Genomic DNA, 24343 nt, shown 5'->3' on the forward strand with positions numbered 1-24343 from the left:
GCATACGTGGGGAGTTAACGGCACAGGCATCAGTAGAGCGATCTCTGTGTTGTCAGGGGGCTACAACCAACAGGGTACATGGCGGCCCCACCACAACGGACTGGCTACCGTGCTGGATCTTAGGTGCAAAAATGTCCAAGGTCGTCGTCGCAGTTAAAAGCAACACTGCAGAGTGCAGCGTGGTAATCGCACCCAGGGACGTATCCTCGCCCAAGAGATGGAAAACGAGTGGGACACCATTGCAACGATGAAAAAGCCGGCTAAAGGTCTCAATGCACGACGGATACAGTGCACCATGTAAGGCGCCCTTCCCCAATTGGCTCGCTCTTCGGAATAATTTAGAAAGATGGAGGTCAAACCCGAGAGGGGACCATCACATAAGGCCGAAACATTTGAGACTCCTTTTAGTTGCCTCTTACGACAGGCAGGAATACCGCGGGCCTATTCTAACCCCCGAACCCGCAGGGGGGAAATCTGACACTGAAAAAGTGGCAAGAAAGAATATCAAAATTGCAGCACTTTATAAAAAGCTTTGGGATCAAATAAAAGCTCTGGTTTTAAATATCCACACTGTATAACCAGGACTCAATTGTAAAACAGATCGCAACAAGGTACAATTTCATGAAAAAAAAAAAAAAACTGAGATTATAGATCAGATTAAATGAAATGGGTGTGGTCTTGGAGAAGATGGGTTGGATAATGGAAGGAAAAACTGAACTATTGATAATTATTTAACATGATCATCATCAGACACTGCCTCACTCTCTTGCATCTTTACCTTCCAGTTTACCTTCTCTGTATCTAGTTAATGTCCTCTTTCTTTACTTTCTTAAATATTCATTTATAGGGTTTTCTTTCAGCCCAGGATGTTTTGTGACGTTTCCTCATATCCACATCACTATTGCCTTTTTCTCCCTACACTTCATCTTTCACAACCATAGCTACAAATGGTCTAAATAAATACCCTTGACAAATTTCTTTCTTGTTTCTCTACTAAGGAGGTAGTTTATTACTAAATTAATTTAAAAAGCTGAGGGGGGGGGGGGGGGTGATACAACAGATTGAAAACATGGTACATCCAGCGAATAAAGAGAGAGTGTCCTGGATTTAATGAAACAGAGTTACATGTGTATTTGCAAATTTCATGTATTTTCAACATTGGGTAATATACACTCCTTTGCATTTATTAAACTAATTCAAAGTGCCCTACCAGATTAGTGGTTCAACAGGAAAAAAGACTAGCTGATTTATCAGCCAACATATGAAAAATGGCTCCACCCATCAAACTTACTCCAAGTTTTTGGCACCATTTTTAGATTAGCACTCAGCCAGCATTATGCAAAACTGAATTAGAAGTGATACTTTCAAAAGCTGAAAATCTGTAAATAGATTACCAAGAGTTTTTCCAAAATTACATGTATTCAGATGACACATGAAAGGAACAGGATTCCATATCAGACATAATGATGGACTTACCTGCGAGTGAACTGTAGAATCATATAGGGCAGGAATAGCAAAAAGTAATACTGATGTAATATTGCAGGCTCTTTAGCAACTGCACTCACTAGCAAGGAACAACCAAATTTGTTAGGGCTTCAGAGCAAACAGAATCAGATTGAGAAGGCATAATGATGTTTCCAAATGGGACAGAAAGGCAAAGTGGAAAGTCACTTAGTTCTCAACGAAGTTCCTAGGTAAAAACAGAGAGGACTGAAACCTAGAAAGATTCAAAAAAAATTGCAAAGAGAAAAATAAGATGATAATCTTATCACTGAAGCTCTCTTTTTGTCTGTGTTTGCTTCCCAGTACATGGCATGACATGGAAATGTGGTTTTGCCATGTGCAAATAAATTACTCTTGTTTAAAATGAGTTTTTTTCTGTTAAACTTTTCTGAAAGGTGTATCAACAGAAGATGGAGAAAATTCTCCAAAACATCTTTGGGTAATACGACAAGAAGAATTTGTGTTTGCTTAAGGCAAAACCACATTTCCATATTATGTTGTTGTTGTTGTCGTCGTCTCCAAGTCCAGAGACTGGTTAGATGTAGCTCTCCATGCTACTCTATCCTGTGCAAGCTTCTTCATCTCCAAGTACCTACTGCAACCTACATCCTGCCGAATCTGCTTAGTGTATTCATCTCTTGCTCTCCCTCTACAATTTTTACCCTCCACACTACCCTCCAATATTAAATTGGTGATCCCTTGATGCCTTAGAACAGGGGCGGGCAGGAATCCTGCACGTGTGCAGTGCACTTGGACGTGTGCAGTAAACAGGTGTTCTGCGTGCACACAGGGGCAAGCTGGCTGCCTGCTTCTCTCCCCTCCCCACCATACCGTCTCTCCGCTACTTCCTCTGTAATGCGTTGTTTTTCCTGGCCTGCTTTATTGAATGAAGGAGTAAGGTTAGTATGAGAGCTTGAAAGAAATCATGGTTTGAAAGAGTACCTATTACCTATGATACATTGTATTTAATTATCACAGGTGGAGTTTACAATACGTTTAATGTCTGGAACAAAATTTCTACATACAGACAAACGCAAACAGTTACGTAAATTTTCATTACTGATGTTTGCTCTTAACTGAGACTTATTAATTTTCATAACAGAAAAAAATATGTCACAAACGTATGTCGAGCCAAACATATTATCTTTGCGGCTTTACGATGGAGACGAGGAAACTCTTGCTGTGGAAAGTTGTGATAAAAATCTAATACACGTCTTGCCAAAAGGAACTTGTCTCTCATACGAGAACTACGCTGTAGAATCTACAGTGTAAATCTATAATTCCAAACATATTATCTTCGCAGCTTCACGATGGAGACGAGGAAACTCTTGCTGTGGAAAGTCGTGATAAAAATCTATTACACGTCTTGCCAAAAGGAACTTGTCTCTCATACGAGAACTACGCTGTAGAATCTACAGTGTAAATCTATTAATTCCATTTGCAAACTAGGATGAATATCATCTACAGAAACAGCAAATTGGCTCGAGAACTATTCAAAACCTTGGGATAAGTATGATATATCCCCAAATCACTTGAGAAATTCCTCTTTTATTGCACTAAGTACGGGAACATATTTAAATTTATTATAATGGCGTTCAATATTAAACTTCTGCTGACCAGCGAGAATACTGTCACATATTATACATTTCGAATTTTCACGTTTTTGCACACAGAAAAAATGATTCTCCAATTCCTTTTTAAAAGATAGCAAGTCTGCACTTATGCGTTTCCTTGATTCACTCTGCATTTTCCGGATCTTGAAATACAATGTTCACTACGTAGTGGTCGCTTCGCTTCAACGTCCACAGCTTAGCCTGGTACTACACTGCCGCAACCTGACGACTGTCGCCACTGCCCCATTCGACTATTGCATGCGAGCAACACATGTGCAGCACTGTGTGCTCATGAGCCGCGTGCAATGTTTGCCCGCCCCTGCCTTAGAACATGTCCTACCAAACGATCCCTTATTTTAGTCAAGTTGTGCCACAAATTCCTTTTCTCCCCAGTTCTATTCAGTACCTCATATTATATACAGAAAAATAAGAATTCAGAAGTAAAGTAAAGGGACCACTTCTAGGTACAGCAGATAAAGCACAGGTGCAATAGCAACAGAATTTAAAAACACCTAGTGCAATCACGAAACATTAAATGTCATGATATACAAAGTGCCAAACAGTGGAAAATCCAGGATGGAATGTAACAATACTATGAGAAGGAAAGTTGCTAATCACCATATAACGGAGATGCAGAGTCACAGATAGGCACAACAAAAAGACTCTCACAATAATAGCTTTTGGCCATTAAGGCCTTCGTCAACAATACACACACAGACATGCGCGCGAACACAAACCCAACTCAAACACACGACTGCAGTCTCGGGCAGCTGAAATTACACTGCAGGCAGCAGCACCAGTGCATGACGGGAGTGGTGATTGGGTGAGGATAAGGAGGAGGCTGGAGCGGGGAGGGGGAGGGATAGCATGGTGGTGGTGGACAGCACTTTCACAACCCCTGCTCCAAAACCCTTACACCTCATGGCTTATACCCCTGTAATAGACTTAGAAGCAAGACCTGTCCCACATATCCTCCCATCACCATCTACCCCAGTCCGGTCAGTAACATCACCTATCCCATCAAAGGCAGGGCTCAGCATCTCTGCTATATGGTAAGTAGAAACTTTCTTCTCATAATATTGATATACAAAGAGAGTGACACAAAGAAGGAAGTGGTGATACATACACCACCCCACAACAGAGATTGACATAAATGAAGCTATTTTATTAGGTTGGTGCATTAGTTAGTAGCATGTTTATTTTAAATGTGTGTATTCTGGATGCTATGGGTTTATTTATCGATCGTGATTTTTTATTTGTAGCTCACTGTTTATGAATTGTCATTTTATCATTTGGAGATAGTGAATGGGTCTGTGGATACTAGAAAATGGAGTGCCAAGAGGAAAAATTAGAACATTTCTGACATTCTTCTGCTTTGAGTTCAGTAGAGGGGCGACAGCAACAGAGACAGCCAGGAAGATTTGCACTGTCTATGGAAACAATGCCAAAGGACAGATTATGGCAACAAAAGGTTTCCTAGTTTCAAGGAGGATCATTCTGACAGAGGCTCTCGCCATTCAGGAAAACCTTCATGGTTTGATGAAGATCATTGAAATTCATTAACCCACAATGATCCACGTAAATGAACACGAGAACGGGCAAATGTGATGAACTGTGATCAGTCCACCACCATGCAACACTTGTGTGCAATGGGGAAAGTTCAAAAATTGGGTGAAGGGTATCACATGCCCTAACCCAAAATCCCAAAAATCAGCTGTGGCGGTATGTGCACCTGTGCTTGCTTGTCATCAATTGGTCATGAACAACATCAATAATTCCTGTTCTGAACCATTACTGGTGACGAGAAATGGTGTCTTTATTCTCACATAAGGAAAAGAAATGAATGGGTGAGACCAAACAAAGCAGAAATTCCCCGTACAAAGACCTGCGTGCATCCACAAAGGATAGTGTTATGCATCTAGTGGAACAGCAATGGTGTCGTGTACGAATTGCTTCCCCAAGGTCACATTTACTGTCAGCAACTGAGACATTTCACACACACAAACTTCATGCAGGTGGGGGGGTTGGGAAGTCATTCGGCACCTGATCTTGCACCCTCAGATATTCATCTTTTCCAACACAACCTTCAAGGAACTTCCTTTGTAGATGCAAATGCATTCCAAACATGGCTCAATGAGTTCTTCAACTCAAAATTACAATTTCTACAGTCGTGGAATCGGAACATTATCCCAGTGTTGGTGTCGTAAATACTGAAGGAGAATATATTATTGAGGACTAAAGTCTCTGTTATGTTTATCTGCTATGTTTATTACAGTTGTGGAAAAATGCTAAGAACTAATGCATCAGCCCAATGAATACCAGTAATTTCCAAAACAGAAAGTCTTTGGTTGAATATGAAAAATTGAGCGAGAACGAGAGTGGTACAGCTACACTGTGCTCTTAGACAACATAGTGCCAACTTGACTAATATGAGGGGTGCCTAGTTGAAGTGGGAGAGGGTATAAAAGAGGCAAGTAGTAGTACTGACACTTCGATGAGGGTGGCTGATGGCTCGGGAGGAGAGGCTGGAGGTGCCAGACATAGGAATGTGGCATACTTGAGTTGATTCGGGCTGTGGGTCACCCAGTGGCTGAAAATGCTGTTGGGCACAGCATACTGGATATCACTGGCTGGTTCGCAACCCACACCATCCAATCCCCAGTGCAGCACACACCAGCTTCTCTGCATTATGCTGAAGATGAATGTTATCCTTGCAACACGTTCCGTAATCCCCTAATCCTCCTGACCTCATCAATACCTACTAGCTCCTGTCTCAGACACACTTCCACCTCTATCCCTTGACTAACTTCAGTCATGCTGCACTCTCAGTGCCTAGCCAAATGCGAGTAGGACTCTCACACTGAACGTTCTGTACAAACTTAATTGTCTATAGACAGAAAAAAAATATTTTTGTGTGATATAATTAAAATTAACATCTTTCCTGTTTTTTTCCATTACCTGTACTATGAGACTATGCTGCTTGCCAAATTTCATGATTCCAGTTCAACAACTGTAATGGTGAGTTCATGAGTACCAAATTAATGACAAATGACTGTGTCTTCTGATTGAATTGATTTAGTAGCTTAACCTTTTGACACCACCAAGCAACCATAGACCCAAGAAAGTGACAAATTCGTGAGAAAAAGGGCTCTTAAAAGACAGATAGACAGGGACATACAGACAGACAGAATGACAAAAAGGAGGAAAAAGATTGTATGATACAACTACAAATTAATGATTTTCAGATTTTTTCGCTTAGTCCTAGTACGAAACTTTGCTTCTTGCCAAATTTCACGATTCTAGGTCAACGTGCCTATAGGTTTGATGGATGAGTTTGTGATTTATCAATGGCCATATCTTTTGATTGAACTGACTTTTTACACCACCAAGGGACAGTAGATCTTCACATGCAGCATAATTTGAGCTTTCTCCATCTACCTATTCCTGAAAGAAAGGGAGTCTTGAAAGAGGGATAGACGGGCAGACAGATAGACAAACAGTTGAACAACAAATAAATATTTTGCCCCCCGCTCTCCCCCTCACCACTTTTTTATCTAGATTACTGAACATTTGTACCTTTCTCTTGTTTTAGTTGCCCTTTGTATTTTGATAATCATTGTTTACCAGTTTCGGTGTGGACATCAAAGAGCTCAGATTTATTTGTTGCCACTGGATCTAAAATATTTTCTTCATGAATGGAGTCTCGAACCGTCTGTTCTACGTACTTTTCGGAGAAGGTAACAGTAATGTATCACAGGATCTCTTGTCACATGCTAACAAAACTGCAACTTTCTCAATTGATATTTTGGTAATTAAAGTATTCATCAATGAAAAGAGTATGATTAGGAAACAAACTGATCCTTCTACGAGGGTATTTCGGAAAGTAAAGATACACCTTATGTCAGAGGAACAGAAGAGTTTTGGCGAGCAAGTTGGCAACACTGGTGTTAACCTTGAACCATTAGCTTTCTCCTCACGGTTTTTCGGCAGTTGAACATTGCTTCTGATTTGGAGTAGGTCATGTTTAAAACGGCTGCGCCGATTCAGAATCCCGCCAAATGGGAATTGCGCTCCGTCATAAGTTTTCTTCGTGCAAAAGATCAGCGACCAGCGGATATTCACGCAGAAATTGTTTCTGTTTATGGGAACATTATGAATCGACAAAATGTAATGAAATGGTGTTGTCATTTCTCTGAAGGTGGGATCGATGTTCATGACGAACAAAGAACAAGTCGGCCATCTGTGATCTTTGATGCCCTCCTTTGGAGAACGGAGGAAGCAATTTGTGCGAATAGACGTCTCACATTGAAAGAATTGCATCAGATCATACCGGACGTGTCAATGACAACTCTTTATGACATTGTGACTGTCAAGTTAGGGTACAGGAAATTGTGTGCCCACTGGGTTCCAAAACGGAAGAACACAAAAAGAAAAGGATGGGCTTTGCACTCTACTTCCTCACACACTATGCTGAAGCAGGCGATGAGTTCCTTGATCACATTGTGACAGGTGAAGAGATGTGGGTTTATCACCATACACCTGAATCCAAGCAACAATCAATGCAATGGCGCCATTCGAATTCACCAAAAGCCAAGAAATGCAAAACGTTGATTTCAGCAAAGAAAATCATGGTTTCTGTTTTTTGGGACAGACAAGGCATTCTTCTGTAGGAATTTATGCCTCCTGTAATGACAATTAATGCTGCTGCATATTGTCAGACTTTGAAACCTCTTCGAAGGGCAATTCAAAACAAACGCAGGGGAATGCTGACAAGTGGAGTCCGCTTGCTTCATGACAACTCTCGGCCTCACACAGCGCTCATAACCAAAGCACTACTCAAACAATTCAATTGTGACGTATTGGACCATCCGCCATACAGTCCGGACCTTGCACCCACCGACTTCCATGTCTTCCGTTATCTAAAGTCACGTCTTGGTGGAAAATCATTCCACGACGAAGAGATCAAAGATGAAATTGAAATGTGTTTCCGACAACAGGCGGCAACCTTCTATGACTGTGGTATACAAAAGCTTGTGCACCGACTTAAATGTTTGGATAACGGGGCTGATTATGTCAAAAAATAACAAATAATCCAGTTAATAAGATGTAACTGGCGTTTTCGACATAAATGTTCTATTTAAGGACTGTGAGCCATTGTATCTTTACTTTTCATAATGCACGTGTACAATTTGGCAGAAGCATAAATATATCTTAAAAAGGAATGAACAGTATAAAACTAATATTATTTTAATGGATGTAACAAAATCTTAAATTGACAATAAAGAAACTAAATTTCTTGATTGCATAAAAAAGGAGCAAAACCAAATTGAGAGTTGGGTTCTCCAGACGTTTTCAGAGATGAAGAGGAGGAAGCAAACAATAGCTTTGCACCTTTTACAGGTAGTTTGAAAGAATCCAGCACCTCAACACTAACATAGTTTTACAACTGATTAGTAAAAATGTAACCTGGATATGGAAATCCAAATACGAAATAGAATTCTAAGATATAAAGAAGGGACATTGCATAATATAATGAATAGACAAAAATACAGAAATATCAGAATCATAACATTACCACACCTAATATGGTGTGGGAAAGCTGCTGGCATTTGAAATGGCTTCCAGCCATATCACAAATGATAAATATAGGTCCTCTATAGTTTTGAGTAAATTTTACATCACCCACTTACGAAACAGTGGCAAGTTCCAGTAACGATGACGGAGGTGGATAGCAATAAAACATCCTTCTCTCCAATGTAGACCACACAGTCTCAATAATATCGAGATCTGGTGACGATTGTGGCCAGGTGAGATGCGACAATTAACCCTCATGCTCACAAAACCAGTCCTGGATGACGCAAGCTGTGGGAACAGGGGCCCTGCTTGTTTTGAACACAGCATTATCATTGGGGAACAAACACTGGACCATGGGATGGTCACAATCAGCCAAAATGGTCACATAACCCTTGGCACTAATGTGACCTTGCAGAATAACCATGGATCCCATGGAATAGCATGATACAACTGCACTAATTGTTACCAAACTCCCACAAGGTTTCACTCCTGGAATGTAAATTCGGCCATAAGTTGCAACCAGTATGAAACAAGGCTCATACAACCAAATTACATTCTTCCATAGTCTGGGATTTATGGTTTCGGCAACACATTTGTGTCACTAATGTATGGTTTTGGAATTCAGCTTTCCCTGAAACTCCCCCCTTTTGGAGCTCCCTTTGTGCTGTTTTGGTGCTGACAGGATTCATGAGTGCAACATAGGGTTCTGCAGTGATTTTTGCAGCTATCCACTTGTTATTTTTTAATCACAATCTTCTTCAATGACTGTCAGTCGTGATCACTTGACAATCACTTTCATTCACATTGTTACTTAGCAGATGATGGATGATGATCTTCAGCTTTCTCTGTATGCAGTGCACATCTTCAATACTATGTCACTTCAGCAACTTTGGTAATGAACAACAAAAATTTGCCCATGTTCAAATACACTGAGCTGTGACATAATACATTCAAAATGACACAGATCTCTGTTTTGACCATGACCGACATTCTTAATGTACTGAGGACACTGCACAGATGCTGTTTATGGTCAAATACAAGTGTACCTTGCAGTCTTGAGTAGCACCTACATTTTTAGTCAAGCATGCATTTCTCATGGTGTTTCCATTTTTTAACCACTCCGTGTAGTTGTATTATCAACCCAAATCTGTCAGAGGGATGTTGCTTATCTGCCAATCAGTGCCATTATTATCCTCTTCCACTATCATTTTGATATTCCCCACCACTGCTTACAGAATCACTGCTGAACCACTTCAGGAAACAGATGAAGAACAGAGAGAGAAATGGTGAACTACCATCAGTTTTGCCAGTAATTTATTATCAAAATGGGAAAGATCACACTCCAGGAAAAAGAATGAAATACTGCCACTAAAATGCTTTATCCAACATTACAGGACTAGCAGAGGAAGTATTGACTGGGAAATAACCACATTACGGCAGATGCCAGTTCCAGATTGCTATACTTTGCAACAACGTTGATGGCCTCTCAGCCGACAATGCGCAGTAGACGGCTGTGCAGCTGGCCAATGAGCGCTCATTCGGTTTCCGCGCCCTGTGCTGTCTGAAGCTCCGTCATATTTCAGAGTTCTACCGTGTTTTACGTGCGGAGAAGTGCAGTTGGCCAATTTCTGTTGTATACTGTGTCTTCTCTGAGTTTTGTGATAATGGTTGAAACACCTAAATGTCTCCAAGTGTTTCACAAACAGGGAAGAGACCTTGTTTTTAGAGTGTATTCTTTCTTCAAGCCTGAGGCAGTTTCAAGCGAGCCGATCTGCAAGGTTGCCAAGGTGCAGGAACGCACTGCAGCGGCCTGTGGCGATATTGGTGTACGAACTGTCCGGCGAGTTATACAGGAGGCGAAGCTGTCAGAGCAGGCAGTTGGCAATGTGGTGTTTCGCTCTCCAGGGAAGAAAAGATAGCGTTCCAAAGAGGGTAACAGGAATCGCCGACTCTGATCAAAATGTGTTACATCCCAAGGTTTTCGAATTTTATAAGAGACAAGTTCCCCATAGCAGCGAAATTGTGCACTGTTATGCACGAAGCTACTGGATTTGATGAACTGCAAGATCAATGCAAAGAATGTTGAAGAACATTGTATTTAAATATGTAAAGTCCAATGATGGGCACAAATTTTTAATGGAGCGTAATGATATTGCTGCTGCTAGGATTATGTTTCTAAGAAAAATACATGACATCAGATCAAAAGGAACGTCAGCTGTCTATTACTTGGATGAGACTTGGGTAAATCGAAACCATACTAGAAATTTTATTTGGCAAACAACAGATGGACAAGGCGGTTTGAAAGTTCCAGTGGGAAAAGGAGGGCATCTTATAATATGGCACGCTGGTTCTGCTGCTACCGGGTTTGTGCCTGAAAGTAAACTTATTTTCAAATCAAAATCAGAAACCACATCCGACTACCATACCGAAATGAATGGAGAAACATTTCAAGAATGTTTTCAGAATCAGCTGTTGCCTTATTTGCATCCAGACTGTCACTGTTATGGACAATGCAAGCTATCACACTGTTGTTCTCAACAGGCCTCCCACAACAAGCACAAGGAAAAGTGATATTGTTTCTTGGTTGCGAAATAATAATGTAATGCACAGTGAAACACAAACAAGAGCAGAGCTTTTGAAACTGGTGAATATGTCAAAGACCATAGCTGACACTGAAAGACTCACCCATGAAGCACCACTGCTGATTGGGAAGCTTGCATGCGTCACACTGACAAACTGCAAGAAGAAGATTACCAGGAAGAAGTTGTCAGAGACAAAATAATGGATTTGTTAATCGTCAATCTAGCTCTCACATCCAGTGACTCCAGTTCCAAAGGCAGCGACAATGAAAGCTCCGAGTAGAAAGGTATGTGAATAGAATGCAAACTTACTCTGTAATTATCATGATTATTTACTTTCTTCTCAAGCTGTCTGTGCTGTAGAAAGTAGTTCAGTGGAATATCTATTCTGTAGTGACAATTTTATTTTACTTCATTTTTTTCTTTAAATTAAACACCTTTTCATGCTGCAATCTGTTTTATTAATCCAGACGCATTTAGAATTTTGTTTTGAGGCATCATCGATGGATATCATCTGATATAGTACACTGTAGCTATTATACGCTGTCATGTAGATTTGAAAACAGTTTACACCCTTATTTTTGCATAAATAAATTATTACTTATGATTATATGCAAAAATAATGGCATGAACTGTTCTCAAATCTACAATGACAGCATACAGCCACAGTGTACTATTTCAGATGATATCCACCGGTAATGCCTTAAAATAAAATGTGGAACGCGTCTGGATTAATAAAACAGATTGCAGCTAGAAAAGGCATTTACTTCAAAAAACGATTATTTATATACTTGCTGCAGATAATGGCCATTCAAACAAATTTGTTTATTTTACTTCTCTCCCAATTCTGTCTAAGAGATAACATAGATTAAAATGCTGTTTGTCCTGGGGGCTGGGGTGGGTATTTTAGATTAGATTCTTTCAGCCTTTTATTTATAAAGCAAGAGGAATGGAAGGGATAATCTTTCTGTAAGGTGCAATTTATTATAGAATCCATTCTGCAGTGAGAGAGTATCACTATTTCATAATGCAGTTATGACTGGGAAAGATTGAATAGACATTCCATTTTGTTATGTGTACGTCACAGTTATTAGGTAAATTTAATACATTTATCACGGAATAGGGAGTAGAGCACCATGAACCTGACAGTAGCGAGACAGGTCAAACATCAGCTAAAGTAGCTGTCCATAGAATAGCTGCCGTCAATTCGCCCAGTGCCGAGTTGACAACGCACCACTCCTTGGAAGCTGCGCAGCGCGGCGACAGGCCATTAACGCTGTCGCGGACTAAGGTTAGTTTTCGGGGTAAATTTTAATAAGATATAGAACAATAAAAGAAATGTATTCTATCTGGAAAAGTACTAAACAAAGCAATCAGGATGAAAGTCCTATGTAATATTAAGATAAAGGAATAGAATGATGATCCAATATTAAAAATGATAAAAGTAAACTATGAGTAAAAGGCTGAGGAAAATGTGCAAATACTACATGGTACACTATAGAACACTGCTAATAACAAATTCGGGAGATGAATGGAAGGATCCTTGCCCAAACACATTACTGGAAAATTTGTCCAGTATTGTCAAGTTATAGATATTTTGGTCTTGAAGTTGGTGTGATAAAGTTCAACATGAATAACTTTACAACAAAAAGGAAGAAGAAATTTTTTTAAGAATCCTGTGACGTGTGAGGAAACTGAGGTTGTGTTGTTTTTGGGTGAGGAGACCAGACAGCAAGGTCATCGGTCTCATAAGATTAGGGAAGGACAGGGAAGGAAGTCGGCCGTCCCCTTTCAAAGGAACCATCCCGGCATTTGCCTTGAGGGATTTAGGGAAATCACAGAAAACCTAAATCAGGCTGGCCAGACACGAGATTGAACCATCATCCTCCCGAATGCAAGTCCAGTGTGCTAACCACTGTGCCACCTCACTCGGTGAGGAAACTGAGGCGTCAAATATAAAACCAAAGGATAGTTAACGTCATTCTGGGCAAAGTGGTTGAACTGGTAGCAGTTGACATATTTGGTCCATCAACAGAACAGAAAGAGGATATACTTATGTATTACTGAACTTATACATAATGGAAGTAGTAGTTGAACTGTTGAGGCGTCAATAGGCATGTACGGCACATAAACCATATTGATAAAGTTAGCAATGTTCTCAGGCTTGTATATGTCCCTCACAACAACTCAAGACTCCGATTAGGTGTTGAATTACCTTTACTTCTTCCAAAATTTTTATACAACCAAAGACTTTCCATTACTGTATTTACAGTCAGATGTTACATACAAGTTTATAATATTGTCCCTTCTATGAAGAGTAACAGACGTGCAAAACAAGAAGGAAATAAGAAAACTGGACAAAAAATTAGTCATTCCCAGAAGACAAAACACTAATACCCTGCAATGCCACCTCTGTCCTGGATAATGGTGCAATTCAGCAAAGAAGTGTGTCCACAGGTTTCTTCAGGTATGCCATATTAAGATGAAGGCACGCCTTGATTAGATCCACATAGTAAACAAATTGCTGAGATACTGATCGCTGAATTTCATTTCACCCGCTATTCCACAAACCCTGAAGTGACAAAAATGTCATGGGATAGAGATATGCAGATGTATCACGTACACAAAGTATAAAAGTGCAGTGCATTGTGGAGCTGTCATTTGTACTTCGGTGATTCACATGAAAAGGTTTCCAACGCGATTATGGCCTACATGGGAATTAACAGACTTTGAATGCAGAATGGTAGTTGGAGCTAGATGCATGGGACATTCCATTTCATAAAACATTGACATTATCTCTCAATATTTGAAATGCAGTGGCTGACAACCTTCACTTAATGACCAAGAGCAGCCATATTTGTAGAGATATGTCAGTGCTAACAAGAGAAGCAACACTGCATCAAACAACCGCAGAAATCAACGTGGGACATATGACAAACATATTCATCAGGACAGCGCTACAAGATCTGGCATTAACTGGTTATGGCAGCAGACAACCAACACAAGTGCCTTTGTTAATGGCATGACATCACCTGCAGCGCCTTTCCTGGGCTCACAACGCTATTGGTCAGGGCTTATGACCATATCGGTCAGACCCTAGGTGACTGTAAAACCACAGCCTGATCAGATGAATCTCGATTTCAGTTGGTAACAGCTGATAGTAGTGTGGTGCAGATCCCCATGTAGCCATGAACCAAGTTGATAACAAGACACTATGCAAACTGGTGGTGGCTCCATAATAGTGTGGTTTGTATGGACATGGATCCTCTGATATAACTGAACTCATCATTTACTGGAAATGGAATGTTGGGCTATTTGGAGACCGTTTACAGCCATTCATGGACTTCATGTTCCCAAACATGTCACTGGGCCGGAACTGGCCACAATTGGATTACAGAACATTCGGGACATTTCAAGTGAATGATTTGGCGACCCAGATCACCTGACTTGAAACCCATAACATATTTATGGAGCATAATCGAGAGGTCAGTTCATGCACAAAATCATGCACCGGCAGCCCTTTCGCAATCATGGGTGGCTATAGAGGCCGCAAGGCTCAATATTACTGCAGTGGACTTTCAACAACTTGTTGAGTCCATGCAATGTTGAGTTGCTGCATTACGGCAGGCAAAAGGAGGTCCAATACGATATCCCAGGACTTTAGTCAGCCCAGTGTAGTCCTAGACATTTTCTACAGAATTAAGATTGTATATCACGACTGTACACTTTAATGGGATAGTGACAGTGTGGCTCATTGCATAATTATTTCTTAAATCAGGAATGTATGCATGCAGCCCTGTGAACACCGATATTATCATCTTGAAAGGCAGTTGAGTCCACATACCCATAATGACGATGCAGAAGGAACAGCATCACATGGTCACTGAGAATACTGAAACACAAGTCTGGAATCAGTGGGTCAAGTCATGGTACAAAAACAATCAAAACATCACAAAGATATCTCCCGTCTGAACTTTATCCATTGCCTAAGTGGGCCACCAGTGCACTCAACACCTAGCATTATTTGGGGGGGGGGGGGGGGGATATAAAGAGCCTTCAAATGAGATACCCGACTCTGTAGATCTACTGTATGCAATTCCCTTCACAATGTTCACTCAAAAATAGGTTGAGATGCACCTGAATTCAATGGCAGTAGCAATTATTTTCAAGTTTGAAGTCAATTGTAATCATCAAGATAGGACACTCATTGTCTGTCCCTGCTGGTTAGGATCTTTCTATGGCCACTGTTCTTATACTGTGTTACATAGCTGTGAAAATGTGGACTGATACACTAACAACACGAACAGCTTTGGCCATTATCTTGTCATTCGATAGCTCCTTTCTGCCATTTTGTCACATCTCAACATCAACCTACCTTACATTGCTGATAGCATGCAATTGACTGGCACATACACACTACTTTGCTGCCATGACTTATGTCAGTGGTAGAAGGTTATATCTGACTGCCTGTCTGACTTCTCTAGCTACAGTGTTTCAAACCAAAGTGTGTGCTCTTTTAAGGGGTGACATATTTTGTCCAGTGAGCTTATATACTATGCAATGAGAAACATATCAAAATTTTAAGTGACAATGAACCACAGATACTGTTGAATGACAATAATAATATATCAGGAAAGATGGATATACATCCCATTTCAAAATTTTATGTCTATTCTAAGACCTCAGGAAAAAGTCATGAGAGAAATTACCCGACTATATGGAGAATTTACTGCACACAGACAACCACAGAAAGAATTTTTCTTTTTAAAATATTGAGAATATCAAAATGTATTTGTCACAAATGTTAACAGAATTGCCACCGTAAGAGAGAAATGGAAAGAGACCACCTATCTTAGCTGAACTATAAACATTTCTGTAACGAAAGGATGTGATCTTACATGACAAACACGACTTGCATAGACTGCAAGTTAAAGCAGAAAAGAGAAAGTATAACAATGGAATCAAACCAGTGAAGTATAAGGTGGGAGAAAATGTCAGTGCAAATCTCCAAAGTTAAACATGGAAATAATAAAGGTTTATGGACAGATTGAAGTTCCTTCATAAGATTGCCAGAGCTACTCATCTCAGTGCAATGGAAGTATATAGTCAGTGGATGAATACGGGAGAGTTTACTATGCTGCTGTTTTTGAAATATTTTGAGTTATGTAAGGAGGAAGCCATTTGGCAGTCAGAACTGATGTTTCACTTTAATCCACAGGAAGTTCAGTTTTCTTATGACAAAAAGATAACTATGTAAAAGAAATTGCACTCTGGTCTGTAATAGTATTACACTGTTAATGAGTGCTGATGCTACATGAGCTGACAATGGGACCCTGACGATGGGAGGGATCTTGAGTTCACAAGGTCACTGGCAGAGCCCTTTACATAGCCAGACAGGCGAGTTCCTCAGCTGGTCAGTTTTGATGATATTACATTGATTCCACTTATTTCTCTACACATACGCATAAAAAACCAGATCCTGTCACCACTTCCAATTAAGACAAGAGCAACAGCGTGTGTGTGTGTGTGTGTGTGTGTGTGTGTGTGTGTGTGTGTGTGTGTGTGTGACTCATCATTCTCAATTACATAGGTTTATAAGCAAGAATACTCATTCTTTGAGCCATCTCGTCAGGAAAACCGATAATGCCATGACATTGTTGTAAGGGGATGCTATTGACAACATTTTACTGGGAGTTTACACAATGCAGATGATCTTAACTACTAGGTGTAGATTCACAGTGCATTACACCCAAAAAGAAATGTTCTATTTAATGTATGGTGTACTCCTGACTATTCATGTGTTGTATCCAGTTTGCGGATTATCCACATATAAAAAAAGTGCAATATTTTTCCCTAGCAAACTGCAATAAACAATATGCTACATCACCATCAGTTCCATTTCCAATGTACAAATGACTGCCACATGACAACAGAATTCTGTTTCCATTGCTATGCCAACCTGTTCTGTGTAAATTGACAATAACCTCAGTTTTATGACGTTAATCAGTGTGTAAATGTCAATGAAGCAAGTTTAAAGAAATTGGTAAAAAGAGATGACGGAGATACAGAAGAAACAAGTGTTGACATTAAAACCAAAATTAGAATTAACTGAAAAGTTTAAGAACGGGCAAACAGTTGCAAAACTAAGTGCTGATGATGATACTGGAGTGCAGACTGTTGGGACATTACAAAGGAATAAGCAGAAAATATAGGATTCTGTTAGGAAATGCAATTCTAGTTCTGCACCATCTGCATGAAAAAGTGTGAAGAGATCTACATTTGATGAATTCAATGCTGTTCTTTTGCAATGGTTTAGCCAAAAACGAGCAGAATGTGTCACTGTTACAGGTGCGATGTGTACTGAAAACGCTAAATTAGAGGGAGAATCTAATGCCTCATCTGGATGGCTACCAGATTCAAACAAAGTCACAGGTTTCACAAACTTACTGTGCAAGGACAGCGGCTTAGTTCAAATGTTGCAGCAGCCGATTCCTTCTGAGGAGAGTTGCAGAAATTTGTGGAAGAAGAGGATTTCACACCAGGCCAAATTTATAATGCAGGCAAAAGTGGTCTGTATTGGAAATGTCTAACAACCAGAGACTCCTGCTTTTAAGAGTTTGTGCTCCTTAATATACATTGTCTAAAGAACACATTACAATTTTGTGCACCACTAATGCTTCTGGGAACCATGAAGTGAAACTACTAGTGACTGAAAAAAAGAGCATTCAAGAATATCACAGCTAAGGATCTCCTTGCACATTATTACAACCAAAAAGGAGCAAGCAAGGATGGGTAGTCAAATTCTCAAAAACTGGTTTTACAGATCTCATGTACCACTAGTCAGGCGATTTCTAGAAGAGAAATTGCTACCACAGATGACTTCTATTGCTTGATAATGCCCCTTCATATCCCAAAGAGAAAACTTGTAAGTTTTTACCTCCTACCATAACTGCCAGTATACTTCCAATTAACAAAGACATAATCGCATTGATAAAATGACACTAACAGTCTGGTCTACCGAGAATGCTAGTTGATGAGGATGATTTGGTGGCATTCTGGAAAAAGCTGACAACTCTAGATACCATATCTGAGGCCTGGCAGGAAATCAGACAACATACACTAGCTCAATCATGGAGGAAAATTCTTCTGGATAGAGAAGAAAGTGATTTTCAAGGTTTCAAAGATGAAGAAATAACAACTGCACAAATAGCGAATCTGACAACTAGTTTAAACGGCTTTGAAGATGAAAACTTGATCGAGTTGCTGAAGATTGATGTGTGAACCCAGCTTCCAGTACATGTGTGGTGCCAAAATTGTGACTGCTGCTTCACAACAATACGAAGAAGAGGGCAGTGAATGTGAAAGTGGGGATGAAGACAATGACCTTGTCGCTCATAGTACCACATTGCAACATGAAAAAATGTCGACTCCCCTCAGCAGCAGACCAACATCACACACTATTTTAAGAAATAAACAGGCCTACAGTACATGTGCACATTACTTGGATAAATTTTTGAACAAAGAATATGCATTTGAACATCTCAGTTATTTGCATTTTTTTTTTTTTTTTAATTCTTTGAACATCTTCTCCCCCACAACATCCCAAATAACCAGGAGTATACTGCACTTATTTTACAAGCATTTTCCATTAGGGTAGGCAACTCAGAAAATTGGATTTTTTCCATTTTTTTACACTGTGTGTCTAAAAAGTTCGGTGAATGGTGTCATATCTGAACGGCAACTTGGCCTATGTATGCGTGAATGCGCATGGGTCTTCAAACACTTGAGAAGAATCGATACACAGCATGCACTGCATATGACTGGCTATGTAAACAGACTGCGACCAGTTGAACATATCGTGAGAGGAAGTGTCACAAAGCAATGGAGCAACATGTAAACATCAAGTTCTGCTACAAATTGGGGAAGACTGCAACAGACACACATGGAATGTTGGTGCAGGGTATGGGACGGAAGCTGTGGGCAGAGAGTGTGTTTACGAATGGTTTAAACACTTCTGTGAAGGGATAGAAATAACTAAGGATGACAGTGTGTTCATTTTAATTATGGAATGCCTGACTTGCAGTAGAAATGATGTAATTAAGTTCAGCACAAACAAAGTAGAAAAGATTTATAGACATGCTTGAACTTTTGAACTAGGTAACTGTGTTTGTAGTTTTCATTTCCATGTTTTTGTGATAACACCTTTGAAATTACAAAACAGTCGTTCAAAGAAATATGCATAACGTACAAATGTATAAAAACAGTATCCAAATTAAGAAACGTAGTATTCAAAATACAAATTCTCTGTAATGTTCATTTAACTCAGAACTAGATTATAAACAATATGTATAGTTACATGTTCAGGAGCTACAAAGAATAGAGTTAGTAGCAGAGAAGTAACAAATTTAAATGTCATGCATAATGTGGCAGTTTTTCCTGCATATCATTGTTTATGATGTCATATCTCCTGAACTATATTAGGTGCATGGTTCTTACTCCCACAGCAACTGTTGCCTGACAGTAAGGGACATGTGTACCAAGTTTGGTTGAAATTGGTCCAGTGGTTTAGGAGGAGACGTGGAACATACACATAAACACACATAGTTCCATTTTTATAATAGGTATTGAATATACATTTGGGACAGTGTTACTATATTGCCTTCAATGTCCTGGAGAAGTTAGATGTAGTGTTGACGACTTCAAAGGTTATAGATGGCAATAAGTCCTTTTCAGGTTTTATATAGAATTACACATGCATCCTGTTATTGTCACATCAGCAGCTACCCTGATTGCCATTACTGTTTCATTTGCAGTAGCAGAGATCATTTATGCATTTACCAAAAACTGCGACATAGTTACCTGAAGGCTTGTCTACGATACTGCATATACTGTAATCTTTGCTTCATAGTCTAACTCCTGTTTGTGCGTCACACGTCAAAAATAATGTCGGGTATAAAATCAGATAATCAATCTATGTTCCTCCGAATATATTTTCAATTAAGCAATGCAGCACTTATTATGCTGAGATGTGGGGCAACTTAACATGAATCAACACGAATAAACCAACATTTGATAAATGTACTATAAGACTAAATTGAAACAGTGTGTCAAGTGTTATGAGAACTTTCAACAAAACTTTATTTGACTTTCTACGTTGCAGAATCATTCCACAGAAAATTTTAAAAATCCATTCCTATCAAAACAGAAAGCTGTAACAAAATATACCCACAATAAGCCTTGTTGCATTAAAATGTGGTCAATGTCGGCCTCTACATTTATAGTCAATAGAGTATAAGTTACGAGGTCAGATGCCCGCAGAGGAAAATTAAGGCTACAGGCTATCATGTCAACCGCTTCCACTGATTTAATAGGTTAATTTGTTTACAAACATTAATATCCACACACGAATATTCCCATACGTTATTCGTTCTGCATCTTTTCCCACATTTTCACATATTTATTTGTGTGCTTTTCTTACACATTTTCAGAGTAGTTATGCACTTTTTTTGAGTTTGTGAATGTTTTTAATTGTGTGTGTGTGTGTGTGTGTACGTAGTTTTATGCATCTTTTTCTGTTGTAAAGCTCCCCTCACAACCAGTTAATGCCTTCACTTGCCTATTTCCCATTTCCCGAATGCCATCACTGCCACAATGGACCCCAGTTCCATCTTTCTTGATCAGTCAGGAAAGCCCTTTCCCTGGCTAAAGCTCAGTCCCACATCCTGCTCCTTAAATGCTGCCTGTACTATAGATCAACCCCCCCCCCCCCCCAATGGCCTAGCCATAAAGAAATCCTTTTCTCCTGGATCCCACACCTCCTTTCACAGTGACCTTCACCTTTTCAGATTCCACCAGTCCCTGTCCATCACAAACCTGTACTGCAAAAACATGTCTCCATGGCATACGCATCCCAGAACCACCTCTGCTCCATCCACAAGACACTGCTATTGCACAATCCTTACTACACACATTACATCTCTCAAATTGAATCCCTTGCTCTCCAGCACCGGGAAGAGCATTCCAGACACCACCTCCATTAGTTATCCTACTTGCTGACATCCTACTGCCGTCTTTGGTAATTAATTCCAGTGACTACTTGGTGGAAGGTTTCCTTCAATTGTCTGACTCCTCCAACTATAAACTATGCAAGAGTGATCCCACCCAGAAAACCATCATAACCTCCAATCCCTGCTTAAAGCATTAGACCCTTCCCACAACCTCTCCTCTGAATTCATTTACCTCCTCACCTCTATGACACCCTGCACGCCCACTTACTACATAAACTCCAAGCCAACAATCCTGGATGCCCCATTGCAGCTGGTGGTTGTGTCCCCAGTGAAAGAATTTTGGCCCTCACTGTCCATCACCTCCAACCAACTGCCCATAATTTAGCCTTCCATGTCAAAGATACCAACAACTTCCTTGACCGACTGCCATCCCCATCCCTTTATCTCCTGGATACATACTCTTCACTGCTGATACCACTTTCCTGTACACTAACATCCCTCATACCCACCGTCTTGCCACTATTGAACACTCTCTCTCCCAACATCCTTCAGACTCCAAACACTAATTCATTCCTCATGCATCTTACTCATTTTATCCCAACACACAAATACTACACCTTTAGAAGGGAAGGTATACAAACAAATCCGCAGCACAGAAATGGGCCACATGCATGGCAAGCTCCTATACCAAACTGTTTATGGGCTCCCTAAAGAAGACCTTCCTAGCATCCAAACACTCCATATCCCTCGGCTGGTTTAGGTTCAGTGATGATATCTTCATGATCTTGACTCAGGGCCTCGACACCCTACCCTCATACCTTCGTAACATTTTGACAGCTGTCATTCCTTCCACACTGACCATCCCATACAGCCTGGACACCCAGGAACAGTATCTACAGTGACACGAACTCTCTTGCCCTTGCTCTACTTCAATATTTGCACAGTTTTTTTATACTGGTATGACTACCAATCAGCTATCCACCAGGATAAATGGTCACCACCAAACTGCTGTCAAGAGCAAAGTGGACAACCTTCTGGCACATGTGGCTGAACATAACATATTTTATTTCACTACCCAGGCCATCTGGACCCTCCACTTAACCATCAGCTTTCCTGCGAGTTATTCTTGCAACACATTCTCCACTTCCAAAATTACCCAGCCTCAACCTATGACAACCTACTGCCCCACACCTTCCACCCAACAGTCTCCACCTCTGTCCTATGGCCCCCTCCCAGTTCATGCCTGCACACTCTCACTGTGCACTGCACTCTGCCACACCTGATCAGTCTTTTAGCCTCTCTGCTCCTCTCCTTTTCCACTTCCTATCCTTCGCCTCCCCCCTCCTCACAAACCCCAATGCTGTACTTGGCAGGCTTGTCCTGTTGCCGTTAGTCCCTACATGCTCTGCCAGACAATGCTCTTCTCCCTCCCCCCCCCCCCCCCCATATCCTACCCGTCCCCTTTTTTGTACCCCATTAACACAACAGCTGCAGTCTGGAAACAGTCACATGTGTGCCTGCTTTTGTGTGTGTGTTTTCCTTTCTTTTCTGACGGCTGTGGCCAAAAGCTCCATGTGTAACAGCCTTTTCATTGTGCCTCTCTACACCTCAACACGTCATTTTTATGGTGAGTAGCACTCTATCCTTTTCATAATTGGTAATATCCGCAGATGTAGACCAAAGACTTCCAGATGCAGATAGGTCACTTGCAAAAGCAAACTGGATCTCATTTCTCTTATCCACATGGAACTCTAAGACACTGAACTGAAAGTCCAGTCATTGAAAAGAAGTTTGCTAAGTATCTTCACACTCCACCCTATGTCAAACTCATGCCCACAGTAAGTCACAGTCAGTCTCAGTCTCAGTCTCTCTCTCTCTCTCTCTCTCTCTCTCTCTCTCTCTCTCTCTCACTCACTCACTCACTCTCCCTCTCTCTTTCCTGACACCAGATCAATCAATTATCATTACTACACAAGTGCTGGGTCACAAAAGAATATTTGTAGAAGAAGGATTCCAACTGCGCAAGGCAACTCTTAGTTCCTCCAGCACAATAATGCACCTGCCCACTCAACTTCCTCAATTTGCAGGTTCTGTAAAAAATTTCAAATGACTGTCCTTTCTCATCCACCTCTCCCCACGATGTCCATCTTGCTTCCCCCCCCCCCTCTCTCTCCCCCCTCATACAATTAAAATCAGTGCTGTGGGTTGCAGTTTTGACATCAGCAGCAACATTAAAGATAAGGCTGTCATAATCCTGAAGGTTATTTAGAATATCATGCGCCTATTAGAAATGGTACCTGTAGCTTCCTCTCACCTTTGAAGTGACATACAGCATTTACCCGATTATAAGACAAGGTTTTTCCCAAATTCATCATTCAAAAAATACGGAATCATCTTATATTCATAGATTAAACTATTGCAGCCAAGATCAACATTTTTACATTGTCTGGTTATAATAGAGGGAAACATTCCACGTAGGAAAAATATATCTAAAAACAAAGATGATGTGACTTACCAAATGAAAGTGCTGGCAGGTCGACATGCCAGCACTTTCATTTGGTAAGTCACATCATCTTTGTTTTTAGATATATTTTTTTACATTAAATAGGGTTTGTCTTACATTTACAGATGAAGCTTTGGCTATTGAGGTTTTGAAGAATTCAGAAGTGCAGGCTAAGCAAACAGTACTTGGATTTGAACAGGCTCGAGATTTCCTCATACTCCAAAAGAGCTCAACTGAGTATCGACCTTGCTTGAACAATCATGTGACATTTGACTCATGCAGCGCTAGTGCAAGGTATATGCGAGAAACTATGAACAAGCCACTACAACAATCTAATGCTCTGCTTAAAATTCAACAATATCACTAAACATAGGAGGGAAATGGCATTAAATTCTATCAACTTACAAACTTTTGTTTTAATATTATGAAAAGGAAAGTTGCTACTTACCACATAGCGGAGATGCTGAGTCACAGAAAGGCACAATAAAGAGACTCTCACAATTATATAGCAGAGACGCTGAGCTGCAAATAGGCACAACAAAGAGAATGTCACAAATGTGTGAC

General features: G+C 40.3%; 1 protein-coding gene across 4 annotated transcripts in view; it reads right to left on the reverse strand.

The window, feature by feature from the left end:
* LOC126195817 (hyccin) overlaps positions 1 to 24343 on the reverse strand; it is a 182590-nt gene that overhangs the window by 120838 nt on the left and 37409 nt on the right. The gene's annotated exons all lie outside the window — the stretch shown is intronic.

Source organism: Schistocerca nitens, chromosome 1, assembly GCF_023898315.1.
Source record: "Schistocerca nitens isolate TAMUIC-IGC-003100 chromosome 1, iqSchNite1.1, whole genome shotgun sequence".
NCBI classification, from domain to species: domain Eukaryota; kingdom Metazoa; phylum Arthropoda; class Insecta; order Orthoptera; family Acrididae; genus Schistocerca; species Schistocerca nitens.